This window comes from Sus scrofa, chromosome 6 (genome assembly GCF_054392235.1).
Source record: "Sus scrofa isolate SSC_HxYL_T2T_F1_AM1 chromosome 6, Sscrofa_HxYL_maternal_Yorkshire_Landrace_v2.0, whole genome shotgun sequence".
Taxonomy (NCBI): domain Eukaryota; kingdom Metazoa; phylum Chordata; class Mammalia; order Artiodactyla; family Suidae; genus Sus; species Sus scrofa.
This window is the reverse complement of record NC_139388.1, coordinates 4,294,763-4,313,354: the sequence shown is the minus strand read 5'-3', so window position 1 is coordinate 4,313,354 and position 18,592 is coordinate 4,294,763. Positions and strand designations below refer to the sequence as shown.

General features: G+C 60.8%; 1 protein-coding gene across 10 annotated transcripts in view; it reads left to right on the top strand.

Annotated features, from left to right (window-relative positions):
• The window catches only part of GSE1 (Gse1 coiled-coil protein), a 412,190-nt gene that overhangs the window by 165,215 nt on the left and 228,383 nt on the right, over nucleotides 1-18,592 (top strand). The gene's annotated exons all lie outside the window — the stretch shown is intronic.

Sequence of the window (18,592 nt, the reverse complement as noted above, 5' to 3'; positions counted from 1 at the left end):
CTCATATCCTGACCCTCCACTCCCTGGCTTGGACTTAATCTGATTGCGAAGGAACACACTGACAAGGGGCGCACACTCCACGCCCATCTGCAGGCCCGCTGGCTGTGAGGTAGTGAGCTCCCCGTCCTCAGGGGTATGCGAGCAGGAACCACCAACATGTTGGTGAAGTCGTGGAGGGCAGAGGAAAGGGGACAAGCATCCTTCTGAGTCTCAGACACCAGGTCCCTTCTCTTCTGGGAGTCCCATCTGCAAGGACTGTAGTAGCTGGCATTTAGTGAGCACCTCCTGCATACCAGGCTCTTTGCCACACTTGGCAGGCACCACTTCACTGACCCTCCCCATACCCTGTGTGTAGGCACCGTTCCTCCCGCGCGTTCCAGATGAGAAGACCGAGACACGGAGGTCAGGTGACTTGTGGATGTCCCCAGGCTGGTCAGGTGGGCAGAACCGAGACAACGGTGTGGCACAGAGCTTGCATCCTGTCCCACAAGGCAGCATAAACTGTAGCCCCAATTATGGGAAATCCAACCCTATTTACAAAGACGTTCTCTCAGCTTTGAGAAGGTTCCCCAGCATCACAGCGGGGCTTTGGCTGGAAGACAGTGGGCCGTGGCTCCATCAGGCCGGGGGCAGCCCCAGCCCTGCCAGGACAGGCAGGTGCCAGGCCACGAGGCACCTGTGGCAGCGGAAGGCGGGGCACCTTGTCCTCCCAGGGGGCGGGGCACTGGGTGCCAGGAGCGGGCCCGGGCGCAGCCTGCCTCGTGGGTGCTGGGAGGGCAGCCAGGGGCCATTGGGGGCTTTGTGCCTATCACTGAAGCACAGCATGGACCTCCGCCCCTTCCTTGCACCCTTGGCAGCCAGGTGGGCACACCTGCCCCAGGCAGTCCCAGGCCCCATCCCTGACCCTGGCTGGTACCCAGTGTTAGGGTTAGGGTTAGGGATCCCCCAGACCATAGCGTCCTTAAACAAAGGAACAAAGCTGAGCCCTGGCCTGGGTCACAGACATGGGGTCTCAGGCGGCAGTGTCTCCGACTCCAGGAGCAGCTCAGCCCCGCCTCTTCCAGGAAGCCCGCAGGGACTGCTCCGTCCCTCTCTCTCTCTCTCTCTTTCCCTCTCCCCCTCAATATTGCATCCTTTCCTCAGCTCTAGAATGGGAAGGGAGCTCAGCTGGCTTCACTGGGGTCCAAACCAGGGCACGTGTGAGAGTGCAGATGGCACCATTACCTGTTACGTGGGGACATGGGCTGAAAACCAGGACCCTCCCAGGACATTCGGGGGCCTGGCTTATACCATCATGCGTCGTTGGCTGTTCGGGTGTTTCTGTCTCTGGTTCCCTTTCTTGTCAAGTCAGCTTCCTACCTGTAACGTGGCAGTGCTGGTGGCACTGTGAGGGTTCGGCGAGGCGGTCCTTGCTGCTAGGAAGCATCCTGTCTTCTCTGTATCCTTTCGGCACCAAGCTCATGTCAGCCAGGGCTTCCGACGGTCTGATGGCTGCCTGGAGGAGGCTCGGCCTGCTGCAGGTGCCCGGTGACATTCCTAGGATGACGGGTGGAGCGCGAAGGCTGGCTGGCTGGGTGGATGCCTCCCTGAATGGAGACTGAATGAACACCGGGTCTCTTCTCTTCCCAGGTGGCTCTGGAGACCCCAGCCCCTGGCAGCGGGCAGCCGGGGAGGGTATGAGTGTGCTTTTGTCCCCGTGGTTACCCATTGCCACGTTACCCATCGCCACGGTGGGCACACTCTCTCTGTTTCTGCTCCTTGAGTCTCGGACCCTGGCCGCCCACCAGGCCTCCCTCCCTCCCCTTGGCGCTGGCAGGACAGGCAGGTCAGGTGGGCTTCCAGTCAGGGCTCTTTTCTCCACCTCCCCAGGGGCTGTGTGTGCGTGTGTGGTTCTGAGTGTGTGGTTCTGTGCGTCTGTCGGTGTGTGCACCCAGCAAGCCCAGCGGGCGAGGTGGCCCCTGTGGCTTCGGGCTGAAGGAATTAGTGTGCCGCGTGCAATGGCTTTGGCAGCTGGCCGGGCTCGCCGCCCCTGGATGCCATGAGGGGCGTGGACGTGACACATGTCCCACCTGCTGGTTTGGGGCAGGGCAGGGGCAGGGAGGAGAAGGCCCCTGAGCCTGGCTTTTTGGACTGCTCACTGCTGCTGCTGTCCTCCGTGGGGTAAGGACAGACAGGTGGACAGGAGCCAATCTCTCTGCTCCTTCACCTCGGTGACACTGGCTCCGTGCCCTCCCTTATGGGGGCCGAGAGACCGTTCTAGGCACCCCTCGCCCCCCAGAAGTGGTGTGAAAAGTGGGGCTCTGGACCTCTTGGGCCTGGCTTCAGATCCCCTGGCCACTCCTCATTGCTGTGTGCCCGGGATAAGCCGCCTCACCTCTCTGGGCCGCTTCCCAACATGAATCCCGCCAGCCAGGGCTCTGAGGACAGAGTGGGTCAGGACCTGAGGCCCTCAGGACACCGCAGGTCAGCAGTGTGAGCCATCAGCCCCTTGCCTGGCACTGTCCCCATTGTCATTCTGGTCACCTTTTCTGGGAGCATTTGAACCCCAGTGTTACCCCCCACAGCCCAGCTCTCCCAGGTGGGGAGCAAGGCAGGAAACTCAGGATGCTGACTCGGCCAGGGGAGATCCCACGTGACCCCCACCAGCCCCAGGGCGGGAGGCAGCCTGCCAAGGTGAGGCACAGCGCCCTGGCCCAGAACAGAGCAAGTGCTCAGAAATCACAGGCCGGTACCCTCCCGGCTAGGGGCAGCTTCCTGCCAGCATCCCGGCCCCTGGCCCTGTCTCCTCACCCAGCAGCATACAGAAGGGAAGGAGCATTTATGCAACACCTACTGCATGCCAGTTCTCAAGTCATTAGCCCGTTTTATCAACAAGGAAACTGAGCCTCAGAGAGGTGGGGCCTGGGACCAGCCCAGCGGTTCCAAAGCAGGAATTCCCACCAGGAACCAACCCTGGGAGGGCCTCCCTCCTGCCTCCTTGGGCCAAAGCAACTGCCCTCCTGAGCCCTCGGGGACCCCAGGCACTGCTCCAGCCCCTCCCCAGCTCCTCCCCCTAGACCCCCAGGAAGCAGAGCTTGGGGAGATGCTGTCCACAGTCTCAGGACCAGACCCTGCAGGCAGATCTGTGCGCCCTCTCTGAGCCTCAGTTTTCCCATCTGGGAAATAGGAAGAGCCAAGGATGTCCGCCCCATAGCGTGGGAACGCTGAGCCGTTGAAACATCACTCCGGCCCCATCCTTGGGGACCGCCTTGGTCCCCAGGGGCTGGTCTGGGGGGGTTCAAGGGCTGGGTGGGCTGGTCTGGCCGCCTCGCCTCTCCCTAATGGCAGGTTTGGGCACAGACAGAGCCTGTGGCCTGGCAGCGTGGGGTGGTGGCTCTGCTCCCCCGCCCGCCTGCCCTCCTGCCCGCCGTGTGGTCCCTGCGGGGGGACACGTGAACACAGCCTGGCTCTGTTCTCTCAGAGCTGTGGGAGGCGGGCTGTCACCACGGGAGCTGGAGGTGAGCCCGGGAGCGGGGGAGGGGCGGCGGATGTCTGTGCCTGCCTTCCTCCCCTCACCCGCCACCGCCACCGCCACCGCCACCGCCAGGCCCTGCCAAGCCACAGGTGCCGCCGTGGAGGGCGTGGGTGGGGGTCCTGCTGAGTGGCGGGCTGGGGCTGGGCGAGGGGTTGGGGGTGCACAGTGTATGCAGGATAGCGAGGAGGGGGTCTTTTGGGGGGACAGCTGCCCCGCTCTGTTCTGGAGAGAGAGGTGTCCAAGGCAACATGGCCACCGTCACCAGGGCTGCAGGTCCCCCTGGGGTTCTGAACGGCTGCTGCGTGGCACAGGTTGGGCACTGCACAATCTCAGGTCTTTGGGTGGAGCTGTACCGTGTGCAGCGGCCTAGGGGCTCCCTCCCGTCTTCTCCGCCTCCCACGTTTTGATGTTTGTTTCTGGAGTTCGGGCCCCCTTTGATCCAAAGTCTGGGGTGTTGGTGAGGGCGATGTGTAGGAGTGACTATGGGTGAGAGGGCTCCCATCGTGGGCTGCACACAGTAGGGCGGCTTGGGGGGTTGTAAGAAGCCATGTCTGTCCTTCGAGGTCAGAGTGATACGTGTGTATCCAAGCCCCCCATGAATCCCATTCTCCTTGAGCATCTAAGGTCATGACTTTGTGGGTACCAGGCGTCCCCGCCCCGCTACCTTGCCTCCTAAGAGCCCCCTTTGCCGAGATTTAATGTCTTAACTCACTGAGCTGCAGGTCAAACAGCACCTGGGGAGAGAGACACCAACTGAAACCTCTCCTAGCTGTGTGACCTTAAGCATGTTACCTAACCTCTCTGTGCTTTCATTTCCTCCTCCGAAAAGTAGAGGCAGTAGCCTGCGTCGCCAGGTTATAGGCAGATTGCATGAGATAAGGATGAAACGCACTTTGAGCCGGGACAGCGTGTGGAAAATGCCAGTTGTTGCCTCACTCCGTGTGCCCTGGGTAGAAACTGCCAGCTTTGTTCTTTGCCACCTGGAGGTCCTGGCAGGCAGGAGGCTGGGGTTCAGCGGCCTTGTTCCCCAGGGGTGGCTGGCACCGGGCTTGGCACGAGGTGAGCTCTGGATTGATAAACAGCTGCAGGGTTGCAGGGGGGCCTCCCTCTCTCCCTCTCTGGGAGCTGCAGGGGACGCCTGCTCCCTCCAACCCGCCGCCACCGCCAGGCCCCTTTGTCCACACGGCCGCCTCCCGGTGCAGAGAAACCGCAGGCTGGGCTGCGCCACTCAGCCTTATCTCAGGCCTTTTGCAGACAGCCCTGGCCCCGGGAAAGGGGTTTATCAGCCCGGTCATCTGTGCCCCGGTAGGTTCAGAGGGGCAGAGAGCTTGGAGGGGAGCCTGGCAGGGGCAGGGCCCACCCACACTGGCCTGGCGAGGTCCCCTCCTCCAGGCGGGCTTTGGGCGCACAGGAAGGGCCGAGCCCCAGACTCCCTCCGTAGACTCCGTGACATTCACCTTCCACCGGCCCCCTCCCAGCCCTCAGATTCAGTGCCCTCCATGCGGCCACCTGTCCCCACGGGGCAGTCAGGGGAGCCTGACCCGCGTCTGAGGGCGGGTATGTGTGGCAGGGTTGAAGCTGGGAAGCCCATTTCAGGGCACTGAGCCCTGGGAAGGCTGCCCAGCCTTCCCGATGCTTCTTTAAGGGGCAGGGAGCTCCCGTTCTCCCCCCTTATAAGGCCAACTCCTGAGCGTCTGCTGGCGAGGAGCCCTTCTCCGCATGCTCTCACGGATGCGCTGACTGGGCCCAGTCGTGAACCCATCATAGAGACCAGGAGACTGAGGCCCAGGCCAACTTTGCACCCTGCAGCCTTGTGGACATCCTGGGTCTGCGGGCGCACGGGATGGGCACCTTAGGGGTGGAAGGTGGTCCCTGTGGTCCCTGGCCACCCGGCTACCCTAGTGCCATTCTGCCACCACCTCCCCTGCCATTGCTCCCTCCCTTCCCTCAGGGAGAAGTCCTGCTCAGCCAGGGATGGGGGTGGGGGAACAGAATGGGCCCCTTGCCAGTGGGTGCACACCGCCAGAGAGGGGCCTTGACAAGCTCAGTAGCCGGGTCAGACCCTAGCACTTTCTGGCTGCAAACCCGGACAAGCCTCCTAGCCCTCTGGGCTGGGCGGGGGCGGGTGTGTGTTTGTGTGCCCTTTCCACACGCCAGGCAGCCCCCCCCAGGTCTTGGCCCGCTTCAGGCTGCCCCCCAGAGGGCCCTCCCTCTCTCACCCGGATCTGTGGGCAGAGTCACCCTCTTCACTGGCATCCTGTCCTTCTCTGCTAAAAGGGCCACCTCCTGCTGTGTCCCATCCTCGTCCTTAGGCTGTCACAGGCTCACAGCGCTGTCTAGCAGTGTATTTCGCTGATTTTTCTTATCGTCTGCCGTGCCCAGTGTCTGAGCAGCTCCCAGAGGACAAGAATTTCCAACTCCGTCTGCCCAGCCCCTAGGTCAGTGCCCGGCCCACAGTAGGCCCTCGATAAATACTTGTCAAATGAATGAATGGACAGATCAGCAAAGTGAGAAAACCAGGGAGTTCCCGTCATGGCGCAGTGGTTAACAAATCCGACTAGGAACCATGGGGTTGCGGGTTCGATCCCTGGCCTTGCTCAGTGGTCAAGGATCCGGCATTGCCGTGAGCTGTGGTGTAGGTCACAGATGCAGCTCAGATCCTGCATTGCTGTGGCTGTGGCTGTGGTGTAGACTGGTGGCTACACCTCCAATTGGACCCCTAGCCTGGGAACCTCCATATGCCGAGGGAGCGGCCCTAGAAAAGGCAAAAAGACAAAAAAAAAAAAAAGAAGAAGAAGAAAAAAAGAAAACTAAAGGCAGAATTCCGTTGTGGTGCAGCGGGTTAAGGATCTGGCGTTTTGTCATTGCAGCAGCTCGGGTTGGCGCTGTGACGTGGGTTTGATCCCTGGCCTGGGAACTTCCGCATGCTCCAGGTGTGGCCTGACAAAGACAACTCAGGGCTGCTTCACACTTTTCCTCTTATTGCCTGATTGTTACCCCAACCCTGTTCCTGAAGAGACTCGATGGCGGCTTCTGGCAGGTGCTTCTGCTATTGGCGTCCTTCCTGTCCCCATGCTGAGTTGCCACTCAGGCCTTTAGGCCTCTGATTCTCATGGATCCGTCACGGTTTCACCAAAACAGAACCAGCAGCCTCATGCCTGGGAGCAGGGGGCATTTCCCTCCACCTGCCTCCTGCAGGTGCCAGCTCAGGCCGCTGGGCCTGGACCCAGCTCCCTGACAGGCTGTCAGAGCACCCGCAGGGCCACGAGGGGCCCGGAGTCCTGTTGCCCAGGTGTGTGTTCGCTCTGCTGCTGGACCCCCAGCCCGGCCCAAGCCCTGTGGCCATGGTCCAGGAGGTGAGGGAAGCAGGAATTGAGGTCACTCTTCCGCTCTGGCCGCCTGGAGATCAGACCCTTTGCAGGTCGAGGGTGTGACCATCGAGAGGGTCCCCGAATGCTGGCCTTCCTGCCTAGCGCACACCTGCTGGGTGTCCCAGCCCTGCCAGGCATGGGGACAAAGGGACTTCTTTTCTACATACAAAGATAGGACATCAGGTACTTGGCCTTGGGAAGTCAGAACGTCATTTCCAGAACATTCCGGTGGATTATAAGGGTCACAGGAGTGGCCAGGAAATTCGAACATGGTCACTATCTCCCTGAATGACAGCAGGAGGTTAGAGGTAGCAACTTTATCCTCAGGCACCTTAAAGTCCAGCAGGGGCACCCCAGGGGTTGAGGGCACACGGCTGAAGGATTCTCGGAGGGCTTCCTGGAGGAGGAGGGACAGAGCTGTGACTTGAAGGATTCTAAGATGCAAAGGAGGGCGGGTGAGGTCTTCTCGGAGACAGAAGGAGACTATTGCCGCGGACAGGGAGATGCTCCAAGGCCTCATCTGAATCCTGGGGGTGTCCAAGCCCCCCCCCCACCGCCTTCCCCCCCGAACCCCGGGATCAGCCCCATGGTTCTGCAGATGAGGAAAGTAAAGCCGGGGGAGCCGCTGGCCACGGTCACAAGCAAGACAGAGGTGGGGGTGACACCAGCTGAGGAATCACCCCCTCGGCTGCCCAGGTGCCTCCACCACCCAGCCCCACTCCGTGGTCAGGCTGAGGGTTGAATCTCGGACCTTTGATCTGTGCTGTGCGTTGGATGCTAGTGGTTTGAAATCCTGACAGCAACACGGTTCACACATCGGCTCCATCTGGGGAGGCCCTAGATCTGACGGGGTCCAGTTAACACTCACTGGGGTGGGGGGTGTCTACGTCCTCGGCCCTGATCCACCATCACCCAGCCTCGCAGGCCAGCCCGGCACGGCTCCCCCAGCCAGGGGACCTGGGAGAGACTCCTTTCTCCAGTCTCAGCATTTTATTTGGGGACCCGAGAGTTTCTGGGTGGCTGTGGGAGCCCCCTGATTGTCTAGTACAGTCTTGGCCATGCATGTTAATTTAAATTTTTGTGTATTGAGCCAAAATTCACATAATGTAAAACTAGCTGCTTTGAAGTGAATAATTCAGGAGTTGTCTGGTGGCCTAGCAGTTAAGGATCCAGCATTGTCACTGCTGTGGCTCAGATTTGACCCCTGGCCCAGGGACGTCTGCATGCCACGGACTAGGACAAAAATAATAATAATAATAATAATAATAATAATAATAATAAAGTGAATTATTCAGTGGCATTTAGTACAGTCACAGTGTTGTGTGACCGTCACCTCTTCCAGTTGGTCACCCCAAAAGGAACCCCCATAACTATTAGTCATTTTCTTTCCCTCTCCCCCAGCGCCTAGAAACCACTCACCTGCTTTCTGCTTCTGTGGATTTGCCTGTTCTGGACATTTCCTGTGGAACCATACAGTGTGTGGCCTTCTGTGTCTGGCTTCTCTCGCCGAGCATGTTTTCAAGGTCCATCCATGCCACAGCTGTGCCAGGACTTCAGCCCTGTTCATGACTGAATAATATTCCGCTGCATGGCTGTGCCACATTCATTCTTCTGCTGGTGGACACAGGGCTGTCTCCGCGTCTTGGCTGTTGTGATTAATGCTGCCATGAACATTCATGTATGAGCATGACTTTGAACACGTGTTTTCAGTGTGGGGGGCTATAGAGTTGGGGTAAGGGACGCCAACCCTCCGAGCTGTTGAAAATCCACATGTAACTTCTAATTGGTTCTCCATATGCGTGGATTCTGTCAACCTCGGACTGTGCAGGACTGTAGTATTTACCACTGGAAAGAAACCCGAGGAGTTCCCGTCGTGGCGCAGTGGTTAACGAATCCGACTAGGAACCATGAGGTTGCGGGTTCGATCCCTGCCCTTGCTCAGTGGGTTAAGGATCCGGCGTTGCCATGAGCTGTGGTGTAGGTTGCAGACGTGGCTCGGATCCCGTGTTGCTGTGGCTCTGGCGTAGGCCGGTGGCTACAGCTCCGATTGGACCCCTAGTCTGGGAACCTCCATATGCCACGGGAGTGGCCCCAGAAAAGGCAAAAGAAAGACAAAAAAAAAAAAAAAAACGACATCTGGGTATAGGTGGGTGCGTGAATTTCACACCCTTTGTTGTTCAAGGGTCAGTGTAGACTTAGGAGTGGGGTCCGCTAGGCTGTGCTTTTAGTTTAAATTTATTTCCTAAATATGGACAGCGCTTTGCTGGGTACAGTGTGCTGTTCCCAGCGCCCCTCAGAGGTAGGCACTGTCGGCCCCATTTACAGATGAGGAGCTGGAGGCTTGAGCTGGGGTCTGAACCAGGTAGTCAGACCCTGGCAGCTCCCACTAACGCAGAATTGAGGCCAGCAGCCCCGTCTGGCCCTTGGGATGGTGGCACTTCTCGGGGTCACCCAGGACCCTCGGACACTGGCCGCGCCCTGGAGAACTGACTGTGCTCCCACCCCTAGAGGCTGTGGGGTGGCTCTGAAGCTGGCATGTCCCTTTGTGAAGAGGATGAGTTGGGGACCGGCAATGCTCCATGCGGGGTCCCTCAGTGGACGGCAGCCTGGGGGTCAGCCCCCTGCGCCCCCCCCGCCGCCCCGGGCTCCCCCTGCCCTGCCTGCCGCGGGTGGAGCCTGTCTGCTGCATAGGAGTAGATGGATGACAGCCGAGCGGGCTCCCCAGCTCCCCTGGGCATCCGCAGCGCCCCTTTCTGCCAGCGCCCCCCATGGGCACTCTGTGCATCCGCTGAGCACCCATCACGCGGGCTGGGCCCCAGCCGGGCCACCCCCAGAACGCAGTTATCTCCCGGCCACACGCTGCTGCGAGGCCTGGGGACAGGGTCGGCTCCACAGGCTTATCTGCCCCGCCTGTTGCTCCCTCCCCGTCCCTCCGCGTCCGTCCGGCTTATCTCGCTCTTCGGGCCCTTCCTTGACGCGGAGGCCGTGGCCGCTCAGGATGAGCTGGAACCCCGGCCCGAGGCGAGTCAGCCAGGAGGCCCCCGCCGTGGGCACGGGTGTCCAGGAGGACACGCAGTGACCCGTCAAGCCTCCCCGCTCCGCCCCGTCCCTGCAGTGTGGGTGCCCAAGTTCGATCCCACCAGGTCACACAGCCCCCAGGGCCCTGGGGGCAGCTGGCCGGCCCCTCGGTTTCCCAGTGACGGGCTGGGGAGTCCATCCCTGGACGCTGGACGGGTTGGAAGGTCGGAGTGGGCGTCGGGGCCGAGCAGGTCCAAGTTTCCGAGCAGGAGCAGAAATCCTGGAAGCCCTCGGCCTTCCCGCAGGCTCGGCTGCCCCGGCCGCTTCACCGTAGCCTCACGGGCCTGGGGTGGGCACGCGAGGGCCCATTCATGGGTACAGGCGTGTGTGCTCAGACGGAGACACACGGATCCCAGCACGTGTACACACCATCAGACACACACACACACACACACACACAGCCTCTACATAAGCACACACTCTCATTTAACTGCACTGAGACACACGCACGCCGTCAGCCTCACACTCAGGCTTACCCAACTCGCACGTGCACGCACGCGCACACACACACACGCACACACACTCCCATGGTCTCTCTCTCTCTCTGACACGCACACTCCTCCCCCGAGGCCAGCCTGGGTGACTGCGAGTTTCCTGAGAAGCTGCCCACAACTGACTAATCATACTTCCCTCTAATTGCCTTGTGGGTGTCTGTCTGCTCGGGGAGGGGAGCCACAGCCGGGAGGCTCTAGAGCCGCAGGGTCTCGAGGGTGACCCTGGGAAGAGAGGCTTCTGCAATGAAAGGGACCTCCCAAGGGCAGGGAGTCCTCAGGCCCCGAGTGGGAGCACCCCGTGTGCCTCCTCCCTGCAGAGCCTGGGGTCGGAGTGGAGCCCTGGTCTCTGGGCCGCAGGATTGTGGTTTTGGCCCAGAGGCTGCTGTCATCCGTCCTGGGCTGTTCCCTGTGGGCTTGGCAGCTGCCCGTAGCTCTGCTTCAGACCCTGGTTGGTTTTCCCTCAGAATCGAGTCAATGGCAGGCGTCCCTCCGCAGGAAGGAGACGTCGTCTGCCAAAGCCGCCTCCCCGAGGCCCTCCCCAGAGCTCGCTCCCTGCTGAGAAGCCACCAGTGTCACCTCCCTCCCCAGACAGGAGGACAGGCTCAAGGGTGGAGAGCCATGTGCCAGTGGGGCCGCCAGCCCAGGCTCCTGATCTGAGGCCCCAGAGACCAGGGGCTGTGTGCTGAGACCTGGTCACTCCGGCGGAGACCCCCTGAGAACGTGGCGGGTGTTGCAGGGTGGCCTCCGTCCTGCGAGGGCCATCCCAGCTTGGAGACCCTCTCCCTAGCCCCAAAACTTAGCCAACAGGCTCAGGGTGCTGGCCTGCCGCCCAGCCTTGCTGTGTGACTTCACGCCATTCTCAACCTCTCTGAACTTTGATTTCCACACCTATAAACAGAACCAGCAGTAGCGCCAATGCTCCTCCCGTTGCTCATACCGGGCCCACTGAGCAGGCCCTGAACCAGTGGCCTCCAGTGTTGTCGTGGGAAAGGATTTCCTTTACCTGTCCCCCTGTCCCTTGGGTCTCACTCTCGCTTCTCATGCGCGTGGCAGCTCAGCTCACAGAAGGGCCGAGAGCTTGCGGCCAGGCGTGCAGGTGGGATGCTGAACGCCCAGCAGCCTTCATCTGGGGCCTTGGTGAAGCCCAGCCGCTCCCAAGGGGCCCCAAGCCTGGCTGGAGGAGGGGAGTGACTTGAAACTGGTCCCTCAGATGCAGGACGGGAGTCACAGGACAGGCGGGCCCAAGCCTTGTGGGCCTTTTCTGTGTCCTGGGGGTTCTTTGGGAAGGGACCAGGGGAAGATGGGAGATGACCTTTGGAGCAGGCCTGCTCTGCGCCTGGCCACTGGGAGCCTCGTGCTCAGCCAGGCTAGGCTGTGGGGTTCCTGTCCCCCGCCCACCCCCATCCCTCGCCTGACCTTGGCACAGCCCGATGCCTCCAGAACTGCTTCCCCTCCTAAAGGTCTCCCTGCCCCCCACCCCTGGCACCTGCCCCAGGAGCTCCACCAGGTGGAAGACGAGCCCTTTCTGCCCGAGGAGGCCCCTTGTCCCGTGCTGGGCCCAGTAGGGCAGGGTGAGCTCGACAGGGGTTGGGGGTGGGTGCCAGCCAGTAGCTGCTTGTCCGGGCGGGGGAGTGGGGGCAGAGAGAGAGAGCAGGTTGGCTGTGTTTCTCTGGGAGGCCCCCACCATCCAGGCCCCTGGCCAGAGACCCACAGCTGCCCGGCGGCCGGCCCTGGTGGGAGATGCTGGCTTCCCGCCCCCACCGCTGGCTGGCGGCTGCTTCTCGGGTCCCTGGGGAGCGAGGCAGGAGGCAAAGCTGGGCTGAGCGCCACGGCTTAGGTGGAGCCCCCCCCCCCGGCCCCCCCAGGGGCGGGCTGGCTGCTGATGGATGGTAATGAGACCCGCGGAGTCTGATGAAGTTCATTTTTCACCTGCCCGCGTTTTCGCCTCCCTGCTCTCCCAAGGCAGCGGGTAATCCATCCTGGAGCCCTTCGGAGGCCTCGGCAGTAATGAGGTCATAGATCACTCCCTTGTGGAGACAGAGCCGGACAGGAGCCATTAAGGATGACCACCCGTGACCCCCGGGCCAGGCCGGCTCCAGCTCCGGCTCCAGGTCCAGACGGGGGTCTGCCACGCCCTGAACGGGGGCGAGGAGGGGAAAGGGCCGAGGGGCAGCTTCAGGGTTGGTGCACACCCGGTGGGGGGTGAGGGGGCTCCAGGGGAGGGCAGTCCTTTATCACCGGGGGGTGGACCCCGGGGCCCTGAGGTTGCCCTGAGTGGGGCCTGCCTGGGGCTGCCCGGGGCTATATCACAGCTGCCCTTTGCTCAGGGCCTCTGTGTGACAGGTCGGGGCTGACAGGATGCCAGCTTGGAAGCCAGCCCACCTCCCAGTCTGTTTCACTGTGGGGACTGCAGGTGGCATGCTTCACGTGGGCTCTGCCCCTGTCCGTGCGGCCTGCAGAGAGGGAAGTGACAGCAGGTGCCCTGGGCCCCCCTCTTAACAGCCCTGTGCCCCCAAACCCTAGCGGCGGTAGATGCCAAAGCAGGAGGAGCCCTCTCCTGCCTGGCTCAAACCCCAGCCTCCATATCTTCCCCGCTGTTGCCTCAGTTTGCTCATGTGTGAAATGGGATAATAACTGGAACTGGAGCTCTGTGGCCGTAAGACGCGCTGCAAATGGCACGCACTTTTGATGGCCCTGGGGCCAGAGCGCTGTGGAAATGACATGTGTTACTGTTCATTGCTGGCAGCAGCCACAGCGGCAGTGTTGGCTCACAGCACAGGCTCGGATCCGTCTGTGTGACCTTTGAGCACACGCTTACCCTCTCTGGGCCTCAATTTCTCCACCTGTAAAATGATGAGAGGATTGGACAGGTGTACTTGTGAGAAGCCTCGGAAGGGAGACTCTGTGGAGTCCGTGCTCAGGAGAGGCTGGCTCTGGCTATGGGGGCTGGAAGCAGCTCCCCAACCTGTCGCTCCTACAGTCAGAGAGGGGGGCGCTCAGGGCCCCTTGATGTCCGCAGGGACCTTACTGGGGTGTCCCCGCTTCTGTCTGACAACCTGGTCTCTCAAGGTGGCTTTTCTGGCCCAGAACCTGGCAGGTGCTGCATGCGGGCTCCCTGGGGCCAGTACCGGGGACACGGGGCCTGAGGAGGGGGCAGCTCCCCGGCCCCTGAGGACCACCCCACCCTCCAGGCCCTGCCCAGTCCCAGCCCCGCTGGTTTCCCTTCCTGGTGCCCAGCTTCCTCTGCACCCACCTGTCACCCACCCACTTGAGCCCCTCCTGTGGCCCCTCCTCTCCTGGGCCTGCCGGGGCCTCGCTCTTCCCGCCGCCGCCTGGAACACCTGAGGCCCAGCACTCAGCATGAGTGGCCCCCTCCCCCTTCAGGCTCCAGCTCCCGCGCCACCTCCTCCAGGAAGCCCTCCCGGGTCACCTGATTGCCTCCCCTCAGGTCCCTCATTCTCAGATGTCTTGGTTTGCCTTCTTCCTCATACTCGGCACCAGTCACTCCAGATTGTCTTGTTCGTTGGTTTCTGTGGGTTTTTAATCTCCTTTGGCTGGAACGTCCTATCCGGGGAGCTTGTCTGTGTCTTTTGCTCGCTGTGTGTCCTGAACGTAGGGGAGCGCCCGGCATATAGTAGGGGCTCAGTAAACCTAATCGGCCGCACAGACGGCTGGACGGAAGGATGGATGGCTGGATGAAGGAGGAGGGCGGGGAGGATGCTAGGAGTGGGTGGAAGAAGAGAACAGAGGACGGCAGACAACGCTCAGGCATCTTTCCTTCCCCCATCCAGTCCTGCCCGTTGACAGAAACAGCGGGAGATGCTGGGGCTGCGTGCTGCCTTGTGACAGGGTGGGTGAGAAGATGGGTTAGATGAAGCACCTCCAGGCAAAGTCACAAGTGTGTCACAAATTCTAAAAGGTGGAGAAAATCTCTGTGACATCGGTGACATCGAGGGCCCTCTCGGGACCTTGGAGTGGCTGTCACTGGTCAAGAAAGGGAACCAGGGAGTTCCCACTGTGGTGGGGCAGGTTAAGGGTTCGGCATCGTCTCGGTGGCTGTGCGGGTTCGATGCCTGGCCCGGGAACTTCCACGTGCTCTGGACCCAACGAAAATACAAATTTTAAACATTTAAAAAGAGAAAGGTAACAGTCCTGAGGCCTCCCAGCCAGGGGCTGGGGACAGAGGTGCCCAGCGCCCAGCACCAGTCTGGGCCCACCTGGCATCATCCAGAGCTCTGTGGTTGGGCAGAACTCCAGGGAGCTGCCCAGCTCCTACCAGGCTGCAGGTTGGGACCTCGATGCGGGGAGCAAGCGTATTTGCATCCGATTTGCATGCAGGTGGGGCAGGCCTTGCCCTTCAGAGCTCCTCAGGTGGTCCTGTCACTGCTTTTCCTCCTGCACCTCACCCACCCTTTGTCCCTGTCCCCGTCACCCTAGAACGGGGAGGAGGTTCTACTGGCCGAGCCTCCAGGGCTTCCCCTTCTGTGTAAATAAGAATAGCCCTCGTTGTGAAGAACCTGGCTAGTGTCTGGGAGGACGTGGGTTCGATCCCTGGCCTCACTAAGTGGGTTAAGGATCTGGCGTTGCCTTGAGCTGCAGCATAGGTCGCGGATGCGGCTCGGATCCCGCATTGCCATGGTTGTGGCGTAGGCGGGCAGCTGCAGCTCTGATTCGATCCCTAGCCTAGGGTCGGAGCCCCTCCAGCTGAAGCCCCCTACCTGTCCTAAGCCACTGAATTGGCACCAAAGCCCGGGGAGGAGGTGTGGCTGTTGCCCCATTTCACGGAGGAGCAAACCGAGCCCCAGAGAAGGACATCACTTAGCAGCAGCCACGTGGGGGGCGGGGTAGGCCCGAGCTTAGCGCTTTGTGTGGCTCGTGGTGCTAAAGGGTCACCAAGACCCCCGGGGAGAGTTGGGCTCTTTGCCCGTTTCACCTGGGAGGCAGCGGAGGCCTGAGGAGGGACAGAGAGAACAGGCCTCTCTTGGGGACAAGCGGCCGTGCTTGGCAACAAGCTCCGATCCCGTTCTCCCATCAGGCTGCCGCGTCCAAGTTATTTGATGTATTTCCGTGTCCCCAGGCCCCAGACCATTGCCGGGCGTAGTAAGTGCTCAATAAAGCCTGAACGCCTGTCGCTTTGTGACACGGCAGGCAGGGCTCTGCCAGCGCAGGCAGGGGGGACACCTTCACATGACCGAAAGGGGGGGTGCCCAGCAGGAGAGAAGGACAGGGCTCTTTACAGCAGCGTCGGGGTCAGATTCCCGCCGAGTGGGGGACCAGAGCCTCCTTTGAGCCCCGATTCCGAGAGCCTGCTTTGTGTCCTGCTGTTTAACAGTGTGATAGGTGAGGGTCAAGCTGTGGTCCCATAACTTGCTGGAAGACATTTCGGAACAATAAAGGTGTCTGGCTTTATATCTGCTCGTATTTTATCCTTGCTTGAGCCTCTCCCGCTTGCTTGCTTTGGATTTACCGTGAGAATATTTTAAAACGGCTCAAGCTTGGCTGCCAGCGCTCCCGCCGTGCCTGTCCCCGCCGCCCGCCCCCCCGGGGAGCCTGGCCCCCGGCCGGCCGAGCCCCCGCACTGGCCTCCGGCTGCTGAAATATTTACCTGCAGGCTCCTCTGACAGCTGGAGCCGCCCCCTGAAGCAAAGGTTATGGGACCGCGAACGCTATGACATGACATTCTGTGTCTGCGCTCCTGGGATGCGCGATGCTGGCAGCATGGCAAGGGCCGGGCAGAGGGCGGGCGCTGTAGGAATTGATAGCAGCCGCTCTGTCACTGTGGTGCCCCGGGAGTGCACAGAACAAGGGCACCAGCCTCCCCAGCTGGGGCTGCTTCAAGGGTTTGGGGCTGTCAGCCCATTGCGTTCTGGCGGGGCAGGGACTGAGCCAGACCAACCCGCAGCCGCTGGCGCTGCCCAGGGCATAGGGCATCCTGGGCCCGCGCTGAACGCCTGGGGTGTCTGGCTGCGCCGCACGCACGGCCGCCCTGGGAGGCTGCTGCTTTGATCCCTTTTGTTGTTGAAGGGGCCGAGGCACAGAGACAGAGGGACACGCTGTCTCCCTGTCTCGGGGTGGCTGTAGCAGAGGGCCACAGCCTGGGCAGCTTCAAGCAGCAGGAGTGTACCCTCCTGCAGTCCTGGAGGCCAAGATCAAGGGGCCGGCAGGGCTGTGATCCCCGAAGAAGGCTCTCGGGGAGCGTCCCTCCTTGTCTCTTCTGGCTCCTGGCGGTTCCGGCTGTCCTTGGCGCCACTTGGCTCGTGGCCGCCTCCTCCAACTTCTGGCTCTGCTGTCACATGACCGCCCTCCCTGTGTGTGTGTGTGTGTGTGTGTCCAGGCTCCCCTCTTCTTTTCCGGACTCCAGACCTTGGCTGAGGGTCCACGCTGTTCCACGACGCCTCGTTTTAACATCTGCAAAGGTCCGCCTGCCATGAGGGATCACCCTCGCAGGTTCCCGGTGGATGGGAATTTGGGGGGACACCATTCACCCCAGTTCATGTGCCTGGGGTGTCTCCATCACCTGTTCGGCACCCACTGACCGAACTCCCAGAGCCCCGTGATTCAGAGTCTCAGCTGCCGCCCCAGGCAGGAGGGTGACATCCCACCAAGAAAGAAAGGCATTCCTGATCGAGTCTGCACCCCCCTGTCCTTCCCAGGACCCCTCCTCTCCCAGGGTCCCCAGCAGGACCGCTCCCTGTGGCCCCTTGTTGCCCCCCACCGCATCTCACCACTCCACGTCCGCCCTTCCCAAAGCCCCTCACGGACAGACCCCTGGCCCACAAATCCTTGTCCCTGGGCTCTGCTTCTGGGAGAACACAAATGAAGACAGTAAAAATAACGGACCAGCCAATGCACACATCACTGACTCTGTCTGAAGCACCTGGCGCTCTTGATGCCCACGGCTGCCCCGGGGGCAGGGCCGCCAGATTTAGAAAGAAAAACGAAACAGGACACTCGGTTAAATTTCAACTTCAGATAAACAACAAATACCTTTTTGTACAAGTGTATCTCCCATGTCAGGGTGCCTGTGTGGCTCTGCAGCTTAAGGATCTGGCCTTGTCACTGCCTGGGCTCAGGTCATTGCTGTGGCACAGGTTCAATTCCTTGCTCAGGAACTTCCCCATGCCATGGGCGTGGCCAACAAAAAAAATGTCCCGTGTCATCTTTGGGATATGCTTATGCTCAAAAATGTATTCATTGCTTAGGGCTGGGGGGCGAAATGGAAGTGACTGCTAACGGGTCCGGGGTTTCTTTCTGGAGTTGTGAAGATATTCTAAATGGATTGTGGCGACAGTGGCCCAGCTCTGTGCATACACTAGAAACCAGTGTCTCGGGCATGGTACGTGAATGATGCCTTAAGCCGTTATATTTGAAATCTTTTTCCTGGAGTTCCCATCGTGGCTCAGAGGAAACGGATCTGACGGGTATCCATGAGGACGCAGGTTCGATCCCTGACCTCGCTCAGTGGGTTAAGGATCTGGCATTGCCATGAGCTGTGGTGTAGGTCGCAGACAGGGCTCGGATCTGGTGTTGCTGTGGCTGTGGTGTTGGCCAGTGACTACAGCTCCAATTGGACCCCTAGCCTGTAACCTCCGTATGCCACAGGTGTGGCCCTAAATAGACAAAACAAAACAAAAACCCATTTATTCCTTATTTATGTGAAATTTAAATTTCAACTGTATCTTACTGGGCATTCTTGTGAGGGTGTAAGTTCTCTCACTGTCCCCAGTTCATAGACGGGAAAACTGAGGCCCAGCTAGAGAGCACAGCCAGGAGGTGGTGGAAGGGACTGGAAGCCAGGTGGTTGCCTCCTTACTGAAGGGTGACTGGGGCCTTGGTGGCTGACGCCAGCCAGGTCGGAGACCCTCCCACTGACGCCCCCCTGTCCACGCAGAGGCAGTGGAGCGTGTGTCTCTCTGAGCACCCGAATTCCCGCACAGCCGGGCCAGAGCCTGGGCTTCTCTCTGCTCCCCTCGAGCTGCCTCTTTGGGCTTGGCCTCCTCCTTCTGGCAGGACTGAAGGCTTGTCAGAGGCAGGAGGATCAGAGGGAAGGTCCAGGGAGCCGCTGCAGGCCGCCAGCCCCGGGCCCTGCAGGCATTGCTTCCAGCAGGCCCAGCGGAGGCGCTGCGGCTCCCTCC